General features: G+C 40.7%; 1 long non-coding RNA gene across 3 annotated transcripts in view; it reads right to left on the minus strand.

Annotated features, from left to right (window-relative positions):
- LOC125751242 (uncharacterized) overlaps nt 1-21,579 on the minus strand; it is a 35,679-nt gene extending 14,100 nt beyond the window's left edge. For 2 of the 3 annotated variants that reach the window (XR_007400563.1, XR_007400565.1), the window contains exons 1-3: nt 20,080-21,579; nt 19,847-19,915; nt 8,646-8,819 (exon numbers count right to left, since the gene is read on the minus strand). This is a non-coding gene — a long non-coding RNA (uncharacterized LOC125751242). Of the gene's footprint in view, nt 1-8,645; nt 8,820-18,238; nt 19,215-19,846; nt 19,916-20,079 lie in introns of those variants that run through there. The other variant, XR_007400564.1, reaches the window with a different exon arrangement.
- Between the last annotated feature and the right edge of the window lie 1,386 nt (nt 21,580-22,965).

A 22,965-nucleotide genomic window follows, 5' to 3' on the forward strand; every position in this document is an offset into this window, starting at 1 on the left:
AAATGGTCTACAGACATTAATTGCAAAGCCATTTAAGTAAACGGGCTCTTCAGAAATGAACACCCCCTGGTGGTTCTGTCCACATCGATGCCGCATTTTCTTCTTTATTTGACATCTTCTCAGAGACCTGTGTGTCTCGTGTGTCCAAGAAATCTAACGACAGCAAAAAACATAATTGCAAACCCAGTGGTGTTAGATATTTTTGGAAGCTCTTTTATTTTCTAGGGAGATAATTCGATATTTGGCCAGTGCCTTTAAATGATAAGTTAAAATCAAATGGATAAATAAACAGAATATGTGACAAATGTTTATTTTAAAATATATGCTGCTTAAGACAAATCCGTATAATTATTTATTATTGAAAAGAAATACAATGTCTCAAGAATGTATAATTTAACAGACTGGGGCTCCTTCAGGGACGTGTCCTCTCCGAAATGCATCGATACCAAATCTCACCTACTTAATGGTCTTTAATGAATTCCTCCCTAGAGGCACTCATGCTTTTCAGGTCATAGGTCAGGAAGAAACCCCGAGGATATAAAAAGAACAAAGATAGGAATCCGCATTACAAAAAAAAGCAAAGTATAAGATGGATGGATACAGGAATACAACAGACTTTCAAATAGACTGTTATTTCACAAACCGTAGGGTTGCAACCAAAACCCAACAAAAACAACAACAAACAACAAGGACAATAATAATAATAATAATAATAATAATAATAATAATAATAATAGTGATTCATCTTCTTCTTATAATTATTATATTAATAATAATTATTATTATTATAGTTTTCCAAGGTCTCTCTGACTTTAAATCACTTACAGTACTACTACCTCTTGCCTTAATTCCTGTCTTGGAGGACCACTGATTCAGTAATTGAACTCATCTATAGCATCTACATTGCGTGTCCTGTCTTCACCATGCTCATTTTCATTCAAATGTCTCTAATTCACAACTCACTAGTCCTTATCTTTCCATTTGTAAAATCTTAAATGTATAGACCTCTGTTCTCTTTACCTCTCCATTAAAGCTCAATTTTCATCTTTTCCCTTTTCTTGATGTATTGACCCTAGCAGTACGAATTCAATCAGAACCATCTTTATGACGCATTAGTAATGATAGGTAGACAATAATATGGAAATAAATCACATTTGAAACTTGATCAGTGCAGAGTGCGTGCCCATACCACCTTGAGTCAATTACTCATTACACAAAGCTATTGACCTTTCTTCTCACAGGAAATGCAATGACTTCCTTTACAAGGATTGTAATTGACAAGATGTCACTTTTAATAGAAAAATGCCTGCATTTAATCAGGGGGTTATTATAAATTCAATGGTTAAATATGCTGTCTCTGGAAAAGGTTAGCTGTGAAAGAACATTTGTCCAGGTCTGGGTTGGACATACAGCAAATCTGTATTTATCCCTAATAAACGCTTCAGTGACCTGCCCCCATCCTGTCCCATAAGTTATATAAGAAACCTTGAAGCATCCTTGGAAAAATCAGTATTGCCAGTGTACTAAATAAAGCAGACAGTTACATATTACAAGCAAATTAATACAGAAATTAAAATTGTCACGACTCCATTTCATAGCTCCGCATTACATTGCTTTAGGAGAAACTACAATCAAAATTATTCTACAGAGTGCATATGGTAACTGTATCTTACACACAGATATGTTTCATATCTGTTCCATTTTCATGCAAATGATTAGGCCCCTAACACAGGATGTTTCTGGAGATGACAGAACATTTGTCATGGTAATGAACACATGACAAGCCCCTCTGCATGCATGCACGCTGGGGCCCCTTCCCCCGTCACACCCCTCCTTTAACTGCATAAGTGAAGGCATGATAAACCGGCACCCCCCTTGCTTGTCCCCTTCACCTGCCCTCCTTCATCCTCCCCAGCTTGATGTGATTTACATTCCAATCCTGAAGCAGTGGATTAACTTTCGGCTCCTGACCCAAGGGCCTGCCTGTGTTATACCCTTAGCTTTGCGTGTCCTATTTTACTTAATTACCTTTCCTTATGGCTTTTATATCCCTTTCTTGACTATCTATCTATCTGTCTGCCTGTCATTTTGTCTGTCTGTCTGCACTATATGGACAAAAGTACTGGGGCACCTGGCCATTACACTTACAGGAGTTTTCCTGAGATCCTGCTCACGTCCTCCGTATGGAATTGATTCCCGCTTTGCAGCTGCAGCTATAACAGCTGCCACTCTTCTAGGGAGGTTTTTGAATGTATCTGTAGGAATTCTATTCATCCAGAAGAGCATTTGTGAGGTCAGGCACAGTTGTTGGATGTGAAGACCTGACTCATGATCTCCGTTCTAGTTCATCCCAAAGGTGTTCGATGGGGTTGAGGTCAGGGCTCTGTGTGAACCAGGCAGGTTCTTCCACACCAAAGTCACCCAACCATGTCTTTATGGACCTTGCTTTGTAGACTGGGACACAGTCATGCTGGAACAGAACAGGACCTTCCTTCCCCAAACTGTTCCCAACAAGTTGGAAGCATACAATTGTCCCAGAATGTTGTGCTATGCTGAAGCATAGCGTTCCCTTCACTGGACCCAAAGCCCTGAAAAACAACCCCATACCATTATCCCTCCTCCACTACACTTTACAGTTGACACAATGCAGTCAGTCAGATAATGTTCTCCCCGCATCTGACAAACCCAGACTCATCCACCAGACTGCCAGACAGAGAAGTGTGATTGAGAACATGTTTCCTGTACTGTAAAGGCCAGTGGCGGGTGCTTCTCACCACTCCATCCGACGATTGCCATTGCGCTTGGCGATGAGAGGCTTGCATGCAGCTGTCCGGCCATGGAAGCCCATTCCATAAAGCTCCTGGGACACAGTTTTTGTGCTGGGGTTGATGCCAGAGAAAGTTTGGATCGCCGCAGTTATTGAGTCAACAGAGCGTTGGCCACATTTCTGCACTCAGCCCCTTTTCCTTACTTTATGAAGTCCTGCCACTTTCAGTTTCTGTTCCCATGCTTCCACTTTGCAGTACTACCAAAGGACCGTCAAACATCCAGCTGGGAAGACATTTCACAAACTGACTTACTACGAAGGTGGCATCCTATGACAGTAACACACTTGAATTCACTGAGCTCTTCAGAGCGACCCATTTTGTCATAAATGTTTGTAAACCTCACCACATGGCTAGGTGCTTGATTTTATACACTTGTGGCAATGGATCTAAATGAAAGACCTGAATTTAATAAGAGGTCTGTTCCAATACATTTGCCCATATAGTCTGTCTTTCTGTCTGCCAGTCATAGATATATCTACAGTACCTGTTACTGCTCGCACAGTTCAGAGGGAGCAGTCATCTAGGTAGTGGTCAACCCATAGTGGTTTGGGAGCGGTCAACCCATAGTGCTTTGGGAGTTGTCAACCCATAGTGCTTAGGGAGCGGTCAACCCATAGTGCTTTGGGAGCGGTCAACCCATAGTACTTAGGGAGTGGTCAACCCATAGTGCTTTGGGAGTTGTCAACCCATAGTGCTTTGGGAGTTGTCAACCCATAGTGCTTAGGGAGCGGTCAACCCATAGTGCTTTGGGAGCGGTCAACCCATAGTACTTATGGAGTGGTCAACCCATAGTGCTTTGGGAGTTGTCAACCCATAGTGCTTAGGGAGCGGTCAACCCATAGTGCTTTGGGAGCGGTCAACCCATAGTGCTTAGGGAGTGGTCAACCCATAGTGCTTTGGGAGTTGTCAACCCATAGTGCTTAGGGAGCGGTCAACCCATAGTGCTTTGGGAGCGGTCAACCCATAGTGCTTTGGGAGTTGTCAACCCATAGTGCTTAGGGAGCGGTCAACCCATAGTGCTTTGGGAGTTGTCAACCCATAGTGCTTAGGGAGCGGTCAACCCATAGTGCTTTGGGAGCAGTCAACCCATAGTGCTTAGGGAGCGGTCAACCCATAGTGCTTTGGGAGCGGTCAACCCATAGTGCTTTGGGAGTTGTCAACCCATAGTGCTTAGGGAGCGGTCAACCCATAGTGGTTTGGGAGCGGTCAACCCATAGTGCTTTGGGAGTTGTCAACCCATAGTGCTTAGGGAGCGGTCAACCCATAGTGCTTTGGGAGTTGTCAACCCATAGTGCTTAGGGAGCGGTCAACCCATAGTGCTTTGGGAGCAGTCAACCCATAGTGCTTAGGGAGCGGTCAACCCATAGTGCTTTGGGAGCGGTCAACCCATAGTGCTTTGGAAGCGGTCAACCCATAGTGCTTTGGGAGCGGTCAACCCATAGTGCTTTGGGAGCGGTCAACCCATAGTGCTTTGGAAGCGGTCAACCCATAGTGCTTTGGGAGCGATCAACCTATAGTGCTCAGTGCTCAGTCTTTCTAACCATCATGGATCACCAAATTTTGGCATTTGCTTCAGTTGAGAGTTTGCAAGTGAACCTTTGACAATTTTCCCTGTTCCTGTTTCCATGTGTCTGTCTTTACTTTTTCCTCATGTGTAATTTTCTTGCTTTGGTTCTCTTAGGTCCCTTTTGTGGATTTTTGACCCACCATATGTGACACACCCACATCTTTTGGGTTTAAGTTTGTAACTCATACTTTCAGATTTTAATGTCCAGCCTGCAGCTCAAGAAAAACTCCCCATGTAAGTGTCTTGTCGATGAATGTCACACGGGCAGAGTCAGGTCTCTTAGTAAAGTTTTCAGTATTCGATAAGCAAGCCAGAAGTTTCTGTGATTTTATAAATGCAGTGTGGACTGTTATGTAAGCATTTCATAAACCTTGTGTACTGATAATATTAAGTCTTACAATATAGAGACACCTCAAGGCCAGTTACTTAAAGTATATAGGAATATTCTTCTTTAGCTGGTGAAAAAATGAAGACCTATTATTCTATTATTCTGCGGTTATTTCCTTGCACTGAAAGTCCAATTTATTTGATTGTTTTGACAATTTGTAAAATCCCCTTATTCCTTGCATTGCCCAGGTGCAAATGTAAAATGGCCAATTGGTAGCACAGGGTCACAAACCATTTTCTGTAAAAGTAACAGAGTGGAGAATTCATGTAAAAATAACATAATGAATTTTATGATTTAGGTCTAATATGAGCTTCCCCTGCTGCAATAAAAACCTGTTTTTTTACATTGTGGGGACCATTTTTCAGGTCACTCAAAGATCGTTGAATGCAATAAAAAAACGAAAAAATACTAAAGATCTCGTATTTTGTTTGCGTACTTATGGTTAAGGTTAGGGCTGGGTGGGGGTTAAGGTCATCATGCTGGGATTAGAGTTTCCCCCATTGGGAGGAATGAAGAGCCACACAAAGATATAATTAGAAACCTGTGTGTGTGTGTGTGGGGGGGTGGTTTGCATAGGATAACCTCACTTTTATAAAAATCTGTGGATGCAATCAAAAAATAAAAAATGGTAAAAGCCTTGCATTTGCTTATGGTTAAGATTAGGGATGGGTAGGGTTAGGGTTAGGGTTAGGGTTAAGGTTAGGGATGGGTAGAGGTTAAGGGTGTCATGATTGAGATTAGGGTTTTTCCCATAGAAATGAATGGCCAGTCCCCATTTAGATAGGTGCACCAACATGAGTGTGTGTGTGTGTGTGTGTGTGTGTGTGTGTGTGTGTGTGTGTGCGAGTGGGTATACCTATCCTTATGCAGACACAATGTCCCGATAACGCGATAAATATCCATTTTTTTCCCTTATGGTCCCCATAAGGGAAAACTCTATTTTATAAAAATCAGTGACTGCTATGAAAAAACTAAAAATAATAACTCTTGTATTTTGCTTGCTTACTTATGGTTATGGTTAGGGCAGGGTGGGGGGTTAAGGTTGTCATAGTTAGCGTTAGCATTTTTCCCATAGAAGTGAATGAGCGGGCCCCATAAGGATAGGTTTACCCTACATGTGTGTGTGTGTGTGTGTGTGTGTGTGTGTGTGTGTGTGTGTGTGTGTGTAAAAGAAGCTCTCACCACAACCTAGCACGTCAAATAGAAAATGACTGGCATATGCAAAACATTTTCTCTGATTAAAGGCGTCAGATTTCTCTGATGGAAGTTGTGAAAGTTTGACGTTATGTGAATAGTCATGGGTTAGCAAACTGCATTCAGGTGAACGTCTATTTATACCAAAGCCAACTGCAACAATTTGCAGTAATCTTTCTTGTCAGTATAGATATCAATTAAAATGGGAAGTCGGACATGGAGTAAATCACCAGGAACATTGCTTAAGCTGGATGCCAGATGCCTCTATCAAAGTACAGCTTGATGGGAAATCTGGTGAACGCTATTAAATGCAACAAAATCGCCTCTTATCCATCTGTAGGAAGTTATAAAACACTGAGGCACAATTATGATCTTCATTTTCTGTTTACCCTTTTTGGTCCGTTAGATAAATTCTAATGTTACATTTTCTAATCTGAAGAGAGAATGTTCCACACATTGCATTATAAATCAATTTTCACTGAAACATAAAAAAAAAATGTTATCTATAATTTGATAGGGAAAGCTGTCTGCCTAAGTGGTGTTAACATCAGGATAAACGCAAAGGCAAAGGCAGGCTGACCAAATTAACACTACATTAACATGAAACGAAGACTGGGATATGTGTGTCATGGCCCCATTCCCGGTCTCTATTTCTACACCATTTCTTTCTCTTAATTCCATTTAGAATGGCTGCAATTTACTGTTGAGCTGAAACTTACTTCATTCCTGTGGCCTGACTAGAGACAAGGAACAAGGAGATGAGAAGGTTCACTGACCAAGATATGAGAGGAACCACTCCTTCTTATACATATAGGTAAATAGGCAATGTAGGGTTTTATCATTTATTTAGAGTCTGGTTTTGCTTTCATTTAGTACAGGTTTCTGTTTGTTGTATTGACTTTAGCCACCTCCAACTATCGGCTGCTTCCATCTGGCAATAAACCCTTTATTGTGGTAAACTTGAATGATATTGTGCTTAGTGAGGCTGAGATCTTTGGGGGAAAAGTGCTCCCACCATATGCCACATCCCATAAGCCAAGGGACATGCATTTCATAAACACCCCACAATTTCCTTTTTCTATTCTTTGTAAAATTACTCTTGGATATAACATTTGAGTTCATGCTGCATGTGGAACAAAGATACTCCAACATCTGAGCAAGTGTAAGTGGTCAAACTGGCAACTGAAATGCATTTTAAAAGCAACTCTTTTGTGCTTTGCCATCGGTATTATAATTCTCTGAATTCTACTACCAATTCTATTACTACTTTTCTTTCTCAAGAACTACCATCATGTTGTGCTGATTGTGATGGAAAATACTGGCCTCAATTTTACTATAAGTGTCTAATCAAGATGGGGCGGCATGGTGGTGCAGTGGTTCGCACTGTTGCTGCACACCTCTGGGACCCGGGTTCGAGTCTCCGCCTGGGTCACATGTGTGTGGAGTTTGCATGTTCATCCCATGTCGTCATGGGGTTTCCTCCGGGTACTCCGGTTTCCCCTCACAGTCCAAAAACATGCTGAGGCTAAAGGGACTTGCTAAATTGCCCATAGGTGTGCATGTGTGAGTGAATGTTGTGTGAGTGTGCCCTGCGATGGGTTGGCCATCCATCCTGGCTTGTTCCCTGCCTTGTGCCCATTGCTTCCAGGATAGGCTCCGGACCCCCCGCGACCCAGTAGGATAAGCAGTTTGGAAAATGGATGGATGGATGTCTAATCGAGTTGAGATGTAGTGACTAAGACGACTGTGGTACAGTTTTATTGCTCCTCAAATCATCCCATGACGACTTTGAATTTACCTGCTTAGGTAATTATCTGATTTAGGGTTACCTGTTCATTTTGGTCGAACAAATGTATTGATATTTGAGTTATGGAGAAAGCAGTTTTGTCAATAATAGTTCTTAGTGTATAGATATCTATACATGTAAGATGGAATATCCATCCATCCATTTTCTTAACCGCTTATCCTACTGGGTAACTCCAATCAGCCTCAGCATGTGTTTGGACTGTGGGGGAAAACCAGAGTACCAGGAGGAAACCCCATGACGACATGGGGAGAACATGCAAACTCCACACACATGTGACCCAGGCGGAGATTCGAACCCGGGTCCCAGAGGTGTGAGGCAACAGTGCTAACCACTGCACCACCATGCCACCCCTGTAAGATGGAATATTAACAACTTAAATAACTTCGCAACCACACATATGTGGAACTTTTTGATTTTATACATTTTATATCTGGCGTTTATTAAATACATTTTCCCCTGACCTTACTGACATCACTCTGCCAGCGAGTACGCTTCTGCTCATGGCTGCAGGGGCCAAACACACGGAGTGAAATACCACCTACCAAGGAACAGTATCAGACAATACAGACAAAGTAACAGTAAGTAATATAGTCATATGACACAATAAGTGGCACATAAACAAATACTGTAACAATTAAAGTTGAACATTACAAAATCATATAAAGCATATAGCTGGTGGTGTGAGATTTTGAGTGACTTATTGACTTAACTGCATGTGTCAAATCCTGCCCGCGATGTCTGTCTGACCCCCCTGCTTCCTCTCTCACATGGACCACATCTAATGTTTGCTGCTCCTTTTGAGTTTATGTATAAAAGCACCAATTTTTCAAGTCTTCGTTAGTTGGGTCATCGGCATCATACCTTCTTGTCACCTGTGTGTCCTTCCTTGTTCACCCTTTGATCCCTCGCGATCTCACTTATTTCCAGCCTTTTTTTTCTTGCAATTCAAAGGACTTGCTTTGTGTTTCTCCACGGCCACTGAGTCCTTCATCCCGTTGTATCTCTTGTATACCTTGTGCCATACGAAGCCTGCATCTTTATAAAAACAGTATAAGAATTCTATTACATTGTAGTTTGATATGTAGTGATTTATCTAAAATAAAAAAAAATGTCTAAAATACTGTTATTTATTTGCTGATTTTTATGGAGAAATAAAATACATTTAAACCTGATACATGGAAACTCTGATTTGGAAACGAGAGGATAAAAACTACACATCAATGTATATCTTAAATAGTACCTGACTACATATTAACTAAGCTAGACCCCCCCCCCCTTTCTATTATAAATCCAATAAAAGTTGTTTATGAAAAATGGGCTCAGTCATATAATTTTATATGGGCCCCACATAACCTCAACAAGATCATTTTTGGTCAAGATTTAGAGCTGCTGGTAAGAACATTTGAAGCTTAATTTGCGTGGTATTTGTATGTGGAAAACGTGGTTATAAATATTACGACTGCAAATCTCTACCTTAATTTTAGAATTTTAATATTATATTTAACAAAAATAATAGTAGCTTATTTCATTTTAATTCTATCATCTATCATCTTTTGCAAGTTGTTTTGGTACCTAATGTGATTATACAGGGAAAATATGCTGAAATGCTTTGACGGTTAATGAAAAGGAATCAGTCCTGTACTGGACTGATACAAGCTTTAGTTTCTGTTGGCTTTTGTCTCTTTCTTGCAACCACTGTTCTTATATATATTTTTTCTGATCACTGGCTTGCATTACATACTGGGGTCACATTTACTGACCTGTAATATCATATTTAGTATTATATAGAATCAGACCTTCAATGGTATGATTAGTTATTTTAATAGTGCATTGAATATGTCTCGGCAGATCAATTAAGCAAGGGCACCGCTAAAGATTTTGGGCCCCATGAATGTATGTCATACTGGGCCCCCAGCCCAGACTAATCCAATTATGGTCCAAGGGCTCCTGCCACTCAGGGGCCCTTGGAATTGTCCTGACCCTCCCTTAAAGCATCCCTGCAATTAAGTATCCCGAGAGTAAAGCCTCTTGTCCTGCAATTCCTAATTCTACATCCGAGCTAAATCTACCAGTTGTGTTTCATTTAACTGTAAGGTGACTTGTCAGGATCTGTTGTGGGGCGTAGAAGCCTGACATCGTCTCTGTTAGTAAGTCCACAGGTAGAACAAAATTGCTGCATGAGATGGAGTTCCACAGATGAACCAATGTAATATACTTTGATTGAAAATAATCTCTTTGCTCTTGTTATAAAGCTATCATTTTACCCTTCAGAATAATGCCTGCCTGTTTGCATCCCTCTTTATTTGTTTACTGCAGATTTAATGATAAAAGGACATATTTATTAACAGTTTCAAGTATGCTTAAAAATGAAAATGGTTAAATAGGTCTCTATTTGGCTGTGTATAATTTTACTCATCTACTCTTCTACTTTTAACATATAACCTATTTTAAGACAAAAAGGCGTGATGTGTCATTAGTACAGAGCATTTGTACGAGTTGTAAATTATACCGTCATTGCTAGTCATGGGCATCAAATGAAGGTTATAATTTTGGCTACAGTAGAATGTAGAGCTACTGTTTTATTTATTCTTTGCTTTAGTCCATCAAAGTCTGTCTCAGTGCTCTTTTCCTCACTTTGTCCTGTCTGACCAGTAATGGAACATGACAGTCTATAGCTGTTGTGAATATAAAATCACATAACCCTGCCTCCTGGCCTTTAATAGCAGGGAGATATATCACTTATTTCAACACCGCAGATACCACATGCTTTTCACAAAAGAACACAGTGTAAACAGAGAAAACATCCCTCTCTCTAATACTTCACATACAACTTAAACTTAGCAACTGAATGAGAAAGCAAAAATAGAGAGATGTATTGCTGAAATCAAGATGCAAATGAATAATGGCATCGGGTAAGTTGTGCTTCAAACCAGCGGTATATAAATGTGTGCTGTTGGAGTGGCTGCTATTATTATGTGTGTGGATCTGCGGACATCTAGATCACTGTCATTGCTATAAAAACCCCTGAAAGGGTAAAACATAATTTCTTCCCATTTTAGTCATTAAGCAGGTGTATGTTTTGTCAGGATTCGTACTGAATAGCTGGCCCACAGATTCTCTGCCTTTTGCTCTTTCCATTCAGTTGAGAGCAGTACTGCTTACAGTGAGTAGAGTTAACCTACATTGTTTTGTAAAAGGTACATTTTGTACATTTACAAACACGTGGGGAAAACCTGCACAAAAAGGACCAAGCATTTGGAATGTTCCTTTTCACGGCCACATAGGACTAACAACAACCAACAAACAGTAATATAAAGGCCAAATGTATTTGTGTCAAAAAATAGAACACTTATGTACATTCAAGCATGGCAACAAAGCTGAACAAATACTGTAAGGTTCATCTGATTCTCCTGCTCTGGAAGAACAGTCCAGCCCAGCTTTTACAATAACAAAGCAGTTATACAGAAAGTGTTCTCTGAAAACATTTTCATGTTACAGACTCTGTTTTTCCTTTTTGGTTCCTGTATCCTTTGTTTGAATACATTTAGTAATCATTAGTTTTTGAGTGTAGGTGCTAAGACCCAGCAAAGCTGGAAACTGAAAAACAATTCGTGCGCCTGCTGATTTGTTAAAGACAATGTCACAGGTATTACTGTAAGAGGACTCTGGGGAAAACTGATTGAATGAAATCGCAGTTTGTTTCCAAAAAGCGTGCAGCATTCAGTGAGTGTGACTACTCAGATATACAATCCTCTAATGTTTAAGAAAATAACAGGTATGACAGTGAAGTCAGCTTTTCATTGAGAAACATGACAGGAAAGGCTGCTTTTCAACAATCCTGTGCCCTACTTTAATAACATGAATAAAGCAAGCGCCGCTAAGCTTTCATTCTATAATCACAAATTCCAGTACTCAGCAATCACACAATCACCCACTCTCTTCTCCCTTATAACAAGTGCTTTGGTACTTAAATTTGGCTATTCCATTGTGCAAGAATGCTTTTCTGTGGTTTGTATCACTCCTGTCAGTTTTGGACTAATGATTATCTCCTCTTTATAGAACATCAAACATAAGGAAAGGTGATAGAGAGGAAGAAAAATGACACGTGCATTATGGGATCTGTGAATTTTATTGTGTTCTTTACTGCTATGACTTTGAGGATGAAATACTTTTTTTTCTGGTACCTCTGTCATAAATGTCATATTTTCAGTGCCTCTGTTCCACACATGATAGAATCAATTAAAATATAATGCAGTGCTGTGCAGACCGAGGCATCGTGGAGGCGGCAAATGATGGGGAGAGACGCTTTCTCAAATAGTTGCTCTTTACTAACAGCCCTTAAAAAGCACACAAGCAACACCAAAAGTCCAATACTACATGGCACGGAAACACAGGGAGATCCCATAATGGACATGAGGGCTCATGCACGGTGGGTCATTACAAAATGGCCGAAGACTCGTGGGTATCAGGCATGGGCCGAGTAGCAACACAGGTATGGGCAGAGGTGTAAATGTCAGGTACAGAAAGTAAATCTAAAACAGGTTTTTATTTCACCCAAACAGTTGAGTTCTCTGTGCCATTGTACTCAAATGGTTGGTTGAAACAAGATCCTGGACTGTATTTATGCTTTATGGACATTTCTGTACCCCTTGGTAAGGCCACGTGCAACAGTCAGATACACAGCACAACAAGTATCTACACTAACAAATACACACGGGGGCTATTTACACAGGGCTATATGCAACCACTCGTGAGGCATGATGGGATATGCAGATTGTTCCTCTACTAGGAACCATCTCATCAGTGCTACAATAGTTATTACTTGCAACTTGGACAACAACAATACATTGAAAACAACAAATACGAGAATGACATAAAAGACATGCCAATAATAGTGCTCATGTGTATAATGGATTTCTTTGCTTATCTACCGTCATTGTCAAGTCATGTTCCTAAGCAGCAGTATCACAAAAACATATTATTCCTCACCCATGTTTTGGAGCCTGGGCCTCTCGCCAATTTTTATAAGCAAATGCACAACGGTTGATTGTTTTAACTCTGCTTCCCACAACATAATTAATGGTTATAGAAAGATGCTCTGTAGTTATTTTTTTTTATTGTACTTTTAACAATACAGTCTCCCATAAGCAAGTTCATCCAATCTGCTGGAGACACTTTGCATTGCATTCAATGCGCAGGGGTTTTTAAAGTAGAAACAGAGCGACGTCTTAACTTTCCTCTGTACATGATGTATGATTTTACTCTTTATGGTGCATAAGTACATAAAGTCAGCTACTAGCCAGTTACTGTGTTAACCTAGAGTGAGTCATGGGCAGATAGAATAACTCAACCAGCTTCATTAGACCAGCAGACATCACCATGTTATTGTTTGGAACACAACCAGAGATTTCTCCTTACTGAGAACGAAAAAATATGGTATCGCTCAGGATTGTTATATAAAAGTCTGGATATTCCAAGGCACAGAAGATAAAATATATATCAATGCACAGATTAGTTTGGAAGCAATAAGAAGCAGAGAACGGTCCACAGGTGTCCAGACGCTCGCCATCATTGTAAAAAATGTTGTGTTGGCGATTACTAAAATAGTATAGTGTTTGTTTTATATTCACTATTCCACTGAAATCGACAAATCAAATTTGCAGCAGGCTTGCTTCAAGAACACAACTGGGCTGTTTACAAGAGAAACGAGAAATGGTCTGTTGCTGCTAATGTAAAGAAAGGAGCTTTTCATAGAGAGTATTTGCTTATTTATGTTCAATGTTCATTAAAGTATGAAAAGCTAATGAAGCATTGCTATTAATCTTGTTTTTGCTCTGTGTCGTCTCTCATTCTCTATATATCTCTCGGGGGATGTTTCGGAAACCTTCTGACACTTTGTTTCCTGTTCATTAACTAACCAGCTGTTCATCCTAATGAGCCTAAAGACAATTGTTCATTCTGATGGCTTATTGCTCCGACCCCGATATAACCTGTAACACTGTGGATTCCCACAGAAGATGAAGCCGATAAGAATGAAAATGACAAACAAAAGCACATACAGTACAGTACATGCGTGCATATATTGCATTCAATGCACAGAGCCCTTAGGAAGTAATAGTAAAATATATATTTTTGTATAGCTGACAAAGATTGAATTAATAAGGTATATAATATTTGTTCATTATCGGCCATCATTGAACATCTAGAACTCAGCACTGAAGATCACACAAAACAATGGAGACTGGAGGTGGGGAGTGAGTTACGTGCCTTACAGTATCAGTCATTTGTCAGTATATGCTGGTTGTTTCAGACTTCGGAGGGAAAAAGTCAAAAGCAACCTGGGATACCCTTTGCCCTTTATTGCCTCATAACTGGGGTTTTCCTTACCTTTCAAACTTTGCACAGGGGACATTTTTACATTTGTGGAACGGGCACACACACATTTAAAGGATCTTTCTGTCATAAAACTGAAGTCATATCTTACCAGTTTTTGTGTGACATATACTTAGTAATTGGGGTAAGTTATTTTAGAACATTGATAGTGTTTTGAAATGCCTGGGGGCTACATCTGTAGTTCTGAAACGTTGTAACATCTATACATCCTAGAAGTGCACCAATTCCAGAATGGTGCCTTAAGGAGATGTGTTTTAACTTTGGGAAACAAGTCATACTATTTTGCCTTTCAGATCAAAAGATTATCCTCCAAACGCCTGAGGATTATAGATTCTGCATTGCATTTGCAACTTCTTCCACTTGCAGCCCTGAGGACAGATGCTGTTCCATTACAGCAACACCTACAGCAAGCACAGCAATGACTGAGATATCAGAGAGCTCTTCTGCTGTGATACACCATCTAAATTATATAAGCACATACACAGAAATGCACTTACATAGTTAATGATTTATTTCTTCATGATTTGTCTTTGCTATGGAAATGACAATAGAGTTTTTCTATTTTTTACTTCACTAGTTTCATAAGTCATATTACATTGGAATTAAACTAATACAGCCCCTTCCTCATATCTGTAATCAATCTTAAACATTATCATGTTCTTTGTATTCTGATGACATAATCAGCTTATTCAGCTACAACTGAATATGACATAGTTCAGACAAACTGATACAAATACTGTTATAGAGATAGACTGGCAGATTTGCATTGTGAAATTATTCAAGGAAACCATGTAGGATAGAAGTAGAATACATTTATAAAAAATAATTATGCACAAAAGTTACCGCAAAAATATACTTTAATATTAGTACCTATTGCTATTATAAAGTAAAAAACTGACTGGAGTTAATAGATAAGCTAAAGTAGAGTAGAGAATTTTTTTTTAGTTTTGAGATATGACAGTTGATATTTCTTTACAGCTCATAGGAAGAAAGTGCATGTTATTACTATCCATCCATTCATCCATCCATCCATGCATATTCTGTAATCACTTGTCCGATTCAGATTTGCCAGGGCTCCAGAGCCTATAAGTACAAGGCGGGGAACAACCCAGGATGGGGCACCAACCCATCGCAGGAAACGAGGCAGGGAACAACCCAGGATGGGGCACCAACCCATCACAGGGCACGAGGCAGGGAACAACCCAGGATGGGGCACCAACCCATCACAGGGCACAAGGCAGGGAACAAACCAGGATGGGGCACCAACCCATCACAGGGCACAAGGCAGGGAACAAACCACGATGGGGCACCAACCCATCACAGGGCACAAGGCAGGGAACAACCCAGGATGGGGCACCAACCCATCACAGGGCACAAGGCAGGGAACAACCCAGGATGGGGCACCAACCCATCACAGGGCACAAGGCAGGGAACAACCCAGGATGGGGCACCAACCCATCACAGGGCACAAGGCAGGGAACAACCCAGGATGGGGCACCAACCCATCACAGGGCATATGCTTACTTATGGACAGTTTGGTCACTCCAATTACACTCAGCATGTTTTTGGACTGTGGGAGGGGGCTGCAGAGTATCCAAAGGAAACTCCCTAATGACACAGGGAGAACATGCAAGCTCCACACAGATGAAGCCAAGGTTGAGACTCAAACCAATTTTATATATATATATATATATATATATATATATATATATATATATATTCGTGCAAATCTCAGCATGATGAATGACCAGCTAATCCATGGGTACATGAAAGACACCCACCGCGTATCCAAGTAGGTTCACAGTGGTCCTGAGCTCGATCTATGGAAGCACATGTCTAAGCTAAGGTGACACAGGACTGCCATCTCTCCAAGCCGGTGTTTCTTTCTGCCGTTAATAAAAGGCCATCCCATTGGACAAGAGCTCCGTAATTTTTTTTTTTTTATCTCTCAGGCTCACTAACATCCATTGCCATTTAATGAGTATAATAAATAGTATTATCAGGTTAGACAGAGCCAACTAATATAATGAAACAAAATGGTAAGGTTAGTATGCATATTTCCAATGTGTGTTTGTGGAATGTCCTTCATTGACTTTTAGAAAGAGCCGTCATTAATCATATTTATTCCAAACATGTGAACCATTAAAAAGGGTTAATGGACATATCCATGTATGCAGTGCCCTTTGCAAATGCTTTTATTAAGCTGATGAGTCACAAACCTAATTAGACCAAACAAGAAAGGGCCCCACAGTTTGACCTCACTATTAATGATAATTTGATGCTTGTATGGGATAGTGCTCATGGGGAACAGTAAATTTGGATTCATTCCTTCAGCTGAATGAAGCTGAACTAAAATCATGTCTTTTAGGGATTTTCTATGCTGCTTGTCTTATGCAGGGTCATGGGGCTCCGGAGCTCACAACGGCACAAAGCAGGGAACAACTCAGGATGGGGCGCCAACCCATCACAGGGAACAAGGCAGGGAACAACCCAGGATGGGGCGCCAACCCATCACAGGGCACAAGGCAGGGAACAACCCAGGATGGGGCGCCAACCCATCACAGGGCACAAGGCAGGGAACAACCTAGGATGGGGGGCCAACCCATCACAGGGCACAAGGCAGGGAACAACCCAGGATGGGGCGCCAACCCATCACAGGGCACAAGGCAGGGAACAACCCAGGATGGGGCACCAACCCATCACAGGGTACAAAGCAGGGAACAACCCAGGATGGGGCGCCAACCCATCACAGGGCACAAGGCAGGGAACAACCCAGGATGGGGCGCCAACCCATCACAGGGCACAAGGCAGGGAACAACCCAGGATGGGGCGCCAACCCATCACAGGGCACAAGGCAGGGAACAACCCAGGATGGGGCGCCAACCCATCACAGGGCACAAGGCAGGGAACAACCCAGGATGGGGCACCAACCCATCACAGGGCACAAGGCAGGGAACAACCCAGGATGGGGCGCCAACCCATCACAGGGCACAAGGCAGGGAACAACCCAGGATGGGGCGCCAACCCATCACAGGGCACAAGGCAGGGAACAACCCAGGATGGGGCGCCAACCCATCACAGGGCACAAGGCAGGGAACAACCCAGGATGGGGTGCCAACCCATCACAGGGCACAAGACAGGAAACAACCCAGGATGGGGCACCAACCCATCGCAAGGCCACACAGGCAATGCTTATAAAGATTCACAATCCCCGCAAAGATTGTTCGGGGGAAACCGGTGAACCACGGGGTGATCTCCACAGACAAAGAGCTGTAAACTCCACAGACATAGAGCTGTAAACTCCACAGACACTGGGAAGTTGTACTTTTGTCGCTTGCAATCAGTATTTAATCTTTAATATAATTTGTTACTATCATTATTTTTATTTTAAAACAATAGTTTAAACACTCTATTTTTCCTCAAATAGCAATGGTTGTGAGTCAGCTGGCTGATTACCTTAGCTTGTCTAATAGCAGTGCACATTCCAAAAAGGTTACGATGAATATGTTTATGCAGTGATGAGACATACTGATGTAAAAGTATTTTATTTAGAGAAACCATATATGTCTGCAGTTTTCGCTGCAACTCCCTAATTAGATTGCTAATTAGAGGACTGATTGACTGAAGAGTCCTCACACCTGCGTTTGTACAGCTGAGCTACAGGTTACCCCAAAAACCTGCATACGCACCGGCCCTTTCCAGATAAAATTGCCCAGCCCTGGTCTAAAATAAAAATCGTTTGCACTGGAAGAGTAAAAAAATTATTATCCTATGTTCAATACACTCTCATAGAGTAACAACATCATTCTTGTGCCCGTTACTATGACAATAAACAAAACAGCAGTAATAATATATTTGGGTGTGCTGTGGTCTGCCGTGTAGAAATGCTGAGAGGATGTGTTACCAGGTGTTACATTCCTGTCAACTGATTTTTTTGGCAGCTAAGAATTTTGTAAAGCTTAAAGGCCACAAATCAATAGATGTCTGTAATTCCGTGGAACATGTGATAAGTTAATAATAATAATAATAATAAGTTTTATTTATATAGCGACTTTCTCACACTCAAGGACTCTTTACAATGCAAATATACAGAAAACGATGCAAAGGCAGCAGGAACAATAACAACAGAACAACAACCGGAGTGTTACGCAGTAGCAGTTACATTACAACAATCGTGGAATAAATGAGTCTTCAGCTGAAGCTTGAAAATGGTAAGAGGCTGTATCTCTCTTAAGAGACTGTATCTCTCTTAAGTGACTGTATCTCTCTTAAGTGACTGTATCTCTCTTAAGTGACTGTATCTCTCGCAGACTGTGAGGGAGGGTGTTCATAGTGTAGGTGCTGTCACACAGAACGTCCTGCCACCCACAGAGGATAATCTGAATTTAGGTGTGAAGGAGGTGTGTAAGCTGGGGTGTATGGAAGAAGAAGGTCAGGCAGATATTGAGGGGCAAGTCCATGGAGAACTTTGTAGGTGATTAGTAAAAGTTTATATTTGATTCTGTAAGTGACATGTTTTTGTGAAACATATCGATCTGTTCTGGGTGACTTAGCTATAGACGGCATCATTGCTGCAGTTTTTTTTCTATGTTATACATTCAAATTATCACACAGCAGAGTGAAAAACACATGCAATAATTTGCACTGAGTGGCACCAAGAAAAGCACATAAATAAGAAAGGTCAGGAAAAGTCAGGTTGGGGAGCAGGCACTGGTACTGTACAGCGCACTGCCGCACCCACCACGTGACAAAACACCTCGGGATCCCGATTGGCGGCCCCCCTCCAGGCTGACGTGCGGTCCAGTCCCACCCTCCGGAAATGGCAGTCTATCTAGTGCAGTCAGGGGTTACGTGAGTGAGTGTCCCCTTGGCCTGGTCCAGCCACTTGGGTCCTCGGCAGTGAGGATTCTGTGAGCCGGATCATCCTCAGGGAATCGCGCCACATGGCCTCAGAATGCAGGTAATGTGCCTCATTCCGGTCTCCCTGAGGAACCGCTCATTCAACACAAAGTCAGACCAGCGGTATCCAAGGACTCTCTGAAGACACACAGTGCTACTAATAAAGAAAAGCCTTAAATACAAAGAAAAACTACATTGAGCTGTAAAGGATTTCAGTTTTTTTCTTCCTTTGACATAGAGGGAACTGAACGATTTAAAGCTTCATGAGTTGCTTTGCATGCAACACTAACCAAGATAAGCAGTTATGTAATGTTGATTTGCAAACAAATTTATAACCATTTACAAAATGCAAGTTCAGCTGGTATCTCTTCTTCTTTCTCTTCAAGTTTTATATTTATGCAGGGGAGTGGCATGCATTTAAGTGTGCAGTGGTATGCTGGATTTCTGGGAATTCTGGGTAAACAGTGAGGTAGCCTAAATGGCACTTTATTCAGTTATGAGTGTGATGAATGCAGTTCGTTACTGCTCATGAAAGTGATGCATACATGTATATTTTTCATTCAACTAATTGTCTGCCTTTAATTGGTCCTGAATGCCACACTTGTCAGCCATGTGCTATTTGTGAATTTTGGATGTAACCTCAATTTGCGCCTTGCAACAGGATAGATAATGAAAAGCCATGGATATAAGAAGCCAAGACGCAGTGATAGTGGGACCTGGAACACGCATGCATGTTTAAATAGCACTGCAACACTCTCATTATACTTCACCTGCATGCATATATCTTTTATAAGCAGATGGAGAAGTGGTGTTTCCCATCAAATGCAAGCAGAGCCTTCCTGGAGGTTAAGATTTAAAGTCATTAAAATTTGTATATTAAAGATTTTACACATTTTGTCACTTACAACCTGCTATGAAAACAGTAAATAATGAATGAATTGTTATATAAGTGTAATATTTCTTCTGTAATTAACAAATATATTTTGTGCAATTAATGGTTTACCTTTTTATTTCCTTTTTGGATTTCGTTCCTTTATTCTGCCCTGAAATATTCTTCACAGCCGGACAGCTCAGTGGGTCGCTACGCTGCTCCCAAATGCAATTTTAAACCTGGACTCAACTCTGTCCAGAGTTTCATTATTCTCATCATTTGTTATTTCACTACCTTTCCTTCCTTTATTCACTGATTTATTCTATTTTATTTTTATTTGACATTTTCTGGTGAACAAAATGCAAATATTTAAGTTCCATGCTGGGTAACATACAGACTTTGCAGTATTCAACCAGGTGAAATATGCACTGGCTACAAGCAGTCCCAAGGTTAAAAAAATCCATCTTATGAACAACTCGTATTTACAAATGGACTATAACAAAATGCAAAGTCTATAATATTAAAAATTCAGGGTAAATAGAATCGTTTATAATAATGGACATGCACAGTACTTTGTGAGAGACATGAAAACATTTCGTCGGCTCTGGGTCCAGTACAGAACCACATGTAGATACATTCATTATTATTGCTACTATGTATTATTACGTGTTACTCATTTGCTGACTTACCTACAAATTCCATCTAAAGACAGACTTAGAGAACAGATGTCATTCCTATTTACCCCAGATTAAATCTTTGCTTTGCATTGCAAGGAATGTTCCAATTCACATTTTAGTTGATTAGAAAAATTCACAATTATAAACCTAGCTACAACATTCTCACAAACCTTATCACCTTATCTTTCAAATCCTTAGTTGCAAAGAAAGACACAATCTACAGAACACAGTATCCTTACAAGACTAAACTATATTCTCTTTCCACTGTTGAACTGCATTCTTCCACACAGTCTAATAAGATCTGACCTTGTGTTTCAATGTACGTCGGTAGGTGTTACAGATTTTGCAACGCATGAAGATGTTACCTTCCATGTCATCACCCCCGACCCGTCACTCCATCATACTCAACACCAGCTGCAACCTTCACTCTCGTACTGTAAGTGAGCCCCAGAACTGCCATTCAGGTAGAATTAATTTCAACTTACAGTGAACTCAGTTACCAGTACTTAGCGGATCTGCTAACATAGCTGAGTAACTCCACAACCCCAGAAACTGTCACTGCATGCCCAACTGAGCTGTTTGTTCTCTGTCTTGCGTCAGGTCCCTTGTCCTATTTCCTTGATAAGCCAGACTTTTTTTCTGACGTCTTTCGCAGCATATGGCACAGCAGTGATCCTACTTAGGGATTTCTACTTCTCACTTCATAAACCGCTCCCACTTTACTGGCCTCCATCTACTGCTAATCTTATTTCACCACCTCCTGGCTTAGTTACCTCCTTCTCATAAGACTGACAAGCTGCTCAGTCATGAGTTCACCAGAAACCGCAACACTTCTGGGCTAATAGTTATTTTATTTCACTTCTTTGATCCTGCATAGGTCTCACTTCACATCCAGCCATCACAATCCGCTGCCCGCCTCTGCTCTCGTACAAATTTCACTTTCTCTTGCCTGCTGCGTCCTTCTCCATGGCTCACTGCTTGTGTCTGCCGTTAACAGTCAATCCCAAAAGTCCGCATAGCCATCAGCCTCTGCCTTGTAACTAATCTCCTTCTGGCACTAGAAGTCATCAGGTGAAGATGAAACCTCGGAACAACATAATTACTGCCACTCAATATGCATTATATGATTGCTATATATATATATATATGTATTATATACACACACATACAGATGAGTGTGTGTGTGTGTGTGTTGGGGGGGGGGTTAGGTGTATATTACATGGTGGGGATCAAATGTGATAAAAACCTGTTATTTTGACATCGTGGAAACATTTCTCTGGTCCCCACAACAGAAAACTTCATTTTATAAAAATCTGTGAATTCAATCAAAAAACTAAAAATGTCAAAGGCCTCATATTTTGTTTGGTTACTTGTGGTTAGGGTTACATTTGGGTGGGGGTTAGGGTTAGGGTTACAGCTGGGTGGGGGTTAGGGTTACGGTTACAGCTGGGTGGGGGTTAGGGTTAGGGTTTCAGCTGGGTGGGGGTTAGGGTTTCAGCTGGGTGGGGGTTAAGACACACACACAGGTTTGTGTGATCTTATCTTTGTGGGGACTCAAAATAACAGGTCAAAATTACAGGTTTTTATTATATTCTGAGGAACTTTTTATCCCCACAATGTTATGCAAACAGACACATACACACAAATCTCCTGATTTACTAAATTAAATTTTGAATAACTGTAACTTCGTTAATTATTCTGTTGAATTATTCTATTGCGTTTTTCTGATGATACACTTCAAGCTGAAATATATTCTTTGTGATGTTTAAGAGCTTCATTTTCTCTTGGTGTTAGTTTAGAATTTTGCATGGATATAAATAAGTATTAGAAACACAATACATGTTCATCAGTTATTCCTTATTCTCTCTATAGACAATAATTTGGATTACATTCCGACGCATGGTTCAAGGTCAGCAAAAATTGCTTTGTAGCTGATGAATTGTTTCACAAAATAAATAAGCAAAGCAGTTTTTGGAATTTGTTTTAAAATGTATAATGCATTCTTTTGGAGTGTGTGCATGTAATTAAGCCCTGGCCCCTATTCCCCCAACCCCCACTGCGTTTAAAATGTGGCTGTTTATTTTATTTCTGGCTCCAACATACATCTCCTTCAGTATTATCTGTTGTAAACATAATTAAAAAAATATATACTTATGGTTTCATTACAGGATTTGCATAAATGTGATGACCCTAAAATGTCCCTTATTTATATTTATGGGGATTAGCAAAATTACAATATTTGATATGGTGGTCCTTAAATTGTAGATCTGACACTAGCCTCTTCCTAAGTTACCTAAGTCCTTTAAATGCTTGAATTACTTATTTCCTAAAAAGCAGCTCT

Source organism: Brienomyrus brachyistius, chromosome 10, assembly GCF_023856365.1.
Source record: "Brienomyrus brachyistius isolate T26 chromosome 10, BBRACH_0.4, whole genome shotgun sequence".
In the NCBI taxonomy this organism is placed as follows: domain Eukaryota; kingdom Metazoa; phylum Chordata; class Actinopteri; order Osteoglossiformes; family Mormyridae; genus Brienomyrus; species Brienomyrus brachyistius.